General features: G+C 45.1%; 1 pseudogene; it reads left to right on the top strand.

The window, feature by feature from the left end:
* Positions 1–363: 363 nt before the first annotated feature.
* Positions 364–1759, top strand: LOC113909210 (annotated as a pseudogene).
* Positions 1760–3240: the final 1481 nt, after the last annotated feature.

Below are 3240 nucleotides of genomic sequence, written 5' to 3'. Positions count from 1 at the left end.
GGTGTCATGCCTAATAACTCTCTGCCTAGCCCTAGATCCTGAAGATTTTCTCCTATGTTTTATCCTAAAAATGTTTGTATTTTTACATTTTACTTTTAAGACTGTGATCCATTTTGAATCAACTTTTATATCCCGGGGGAGGTTGAGGTTGAGGTTTATTGATCAGTCCTCCAAATGCTTCCTGTGCTCTTATCATACAGAATCACTTATAATTCTCTGGCAGGAGATAAGTCTTCCTCTAGGCCTGTGTGCATGTTTCCTCCTCCTTCCTTCTCCCCAGTTGGTTCCCTGTCCATTAAGACACTACTCACTCAGGTAGCATCACCGTTATTCTGAGGAGAGAACAGTCGATAGAGGGGTGCAAAAATGCAGAGCAATAAAACCTTTAACTTGGAGAAGCAAAACCATACTCCAAGGAAGCATCATCAGCATCACCATCAGCAATACCAGCTGCCACCACCACCAATACCTGCAAATGGGCAACAAGCCAGCAACCAAAATGAAGGCTTGACTATTGACCTGAAGAATTTTAGGAAACCAGGAGAGAAGACCTTCACCCAATGTAGCCAGCTCTTTGTGGACAATCTTCCTCCTGACATCACTAGGAGGAGTAGAGGAAACCATTTGAGAAATATGGGAAGGCAGGCGAAGTCTTCATTCATAAGGATAAGGGCTTTGGCTTTATCCGCTTGGAAACACGAACCCTAGCGGAGATTGCCAAAGTAGAACTGGACAACATGCCACTCCGTGGAAAGCAGCTGTGTGTGCGCTTTGCCTGCCATAGTGCATCCCTTACAGTCTGAAACCTTCCTCAGTATGTTTCCAATGAGCTGCTGGAGGAAGCCTTTTCGGTGTTTGGCCAGGTGGAAAGGGCTGTAGTCATCGTGGATGATTGAGGAAGGCCCTAAGGAAAAGGCACTGCTGAATTCTCAGGGGAGCCAGCTGCTCAGAAAGTTCTGGACAGGTGCAGTGAAGGCTTCTTCCTGCTAACCACATTTCCTTGGCCTGTGATGGTGGAGCCCATGGACCAGTTGGATGATGAAGAGGGACTTCCAGAGAAGCTGGTTATAAAGAACCAGCAATTTCACAAGGAGTGAGAGCAGCCACCCAGATTTGCACAGCCTGGATCCTTTGAGTATGAGTATGCCATGCGCTGGAAGGCACTCATTGAGATGGAGAAGCAGCAGCAGGACCAAGTGGACCGCAACATCAAGGAAGCTCGTGAGAAGCTGGAGATGGAGATGGAGGCTGCTCGCCATGAGCACCAGGTCATGCTAATGAGACAGGATTTGATGAGACGTCAAGAAGAACTCCGGAGGATGGAAGGGCTGCACAACCAAGAAGTGCAAAAACGAAAGCAACTGGAGCTCAGGCAGGAGGAGGAACGCAGGCGCCGTGAGGAAGAGATGCGGCAGCAACAGGAAGAAATGATGCGGCGACAGCAGGAAGGATTCAAGGGAACATGCCCTGATGTGAGAGAACAGGAGATATGGATGGGCCAGATGGCTATGGGAGGTGCTATGGGCATCAACAACAGAGGCGCAATGTCCCCTGCTCCAGTACCAGCTGGTACCCCAGCTCCTCCAGGAACTGCTACTATGATGCCAGATAGAACCTTGGGATTGACCCCACCAACAACTGAACGCTTTGGCCAAGCTGCTACAATGGAAGGAATTGGGGCAATTGGTGGAACCCCTCCTGCATTCAACTGTGCAGCTCCTGGAGCTGAATTTGCTCCAAACAAACGTTGCTGATACTAATAAAAATTTCAATGTCTAGTTTCCCAAAAACCCTTAAAAGAAGGACCCTTTTTGGATTAGCCAGAACTCTGCCCTGGAAAAGTGTTAGGGATTCCTCCCAATAGTTAGGTTTCCCTTGCCTGAACTACTCTGAGAGAGTTTGCTGGAGGCTGAGGGCAAGGGAGGGGCAATATTTAACCATCAGTTCTGTGTGGTATATCGTTTAACTAATTGATTTGGTGTGGCGCATTCCTGAAGTCTCATGTGATTGTTGAGGGCCTGTTGGGGGGTGGGGGGAACCACGGCAAAATGGATCCAGTTAGAGCACCCATTAATCTTGATCATTTGATTCTTTGTTCTATTTGGTTTCTCATTTTACCCTCCAAACCCCTGCCACATACACCACAAAAACAAGCAACCCCCAATGACCTTAGCCCCATTGTTCCATTCACTTGCAGCTGGGAATTCAGGCAAATGTCCACAGAGGTCACAGACAACATACATACAGTTCTGTTATATCCCATATATTACCCCTTCATGTCCTAAGGAAGACATTTTCTCTTAGAGATTTTCATTTTAGTGTATCTTTAAAAAAAAAACCCTTGTGTTAATTTGCCTCCATCTTTTTTCTTGGGTTAGGACAACCCAGGACCGGCCCTTTTGTGTCTATGATGTTGCTGTTCACAGCTTTTCTTGACAGGCCTAGTACAATCTTGGGAACAGGGTTGCTGTATGCTGAAGGTCGGACAGTAGCTCTTAGCCTTGACTATCTTTGGTAGTTATGCTGTGCATTTTTTTTTATTGGTGTACCATGTTTGATTTGTCCCTGATATCTTTGGAGTTTTTCTGAGAAATGGAGCAGTAATAGAGCATCAACTTAATAAAATACGTTTTAAGCCTTTAAAAAAAAAAGAAGAAGACTCTACTCACTCTACCTGCACTCAGGACCCTACTCCTCTTGCTTCCTCAAGAACTTTGCTTTTTTAGTTGTCCCCATCTCTCTTCCTTTGCTAACTTCTCCTTTTCCTGGACCATTCCCATGACTGTACAAACATGCTTTTATATTATGCTTTAAAATGATAATAATCATCCTTCCTTGATTTCATAACTTCTTCTAGCCATCTGTCCTATTTCACTGTATTTTTCATAGTCAAACTTACTGAAAAGAATTATCTATACCTTCACTACGCCAAGCGTAATCTGTGGATTGGCAGACTACATTGGCATCCCTGGGGGCTCCAGTTGTTAGAAATGCAGAATCATGGGCCCCAACCCAGGGCTACTAGGAAATTTACATGCACTTTAAAGTTTGAGAGGCATTCAATCTATATTAAGGGTTCTCAAACTTGGCACATTGGAATCAATGGAGGAATTTTAGAAAACACTAATGCCTGGGACCTACCAACAAAGATTCTGATTTAGTTGATATTGGGTGCTGCCTGAAGCATTGGGATTTTAAAAAACTTCCCAGGTATTTTCAAATTCAGCCAGGTTTGGGAAC

The sequence above is a fragment of the Zalophus californianus genome, chromosome 6 (assembly GCF_009762305.2).
Source record: "Zalophus californianus isolate mZalCal1 chromosome 6, mZalCal1.pri.v2, whole genome shotgun sequence".
Taxonomy (NCBI): Eukaryota; Metazoa; Chordata; class Mammalia; order Carnivora; family Otariidae; genus Zalophus; species Zalophus californianus.
This window is presented reverse-complemented; position numbering and strand designations above follow the sequence as displayed.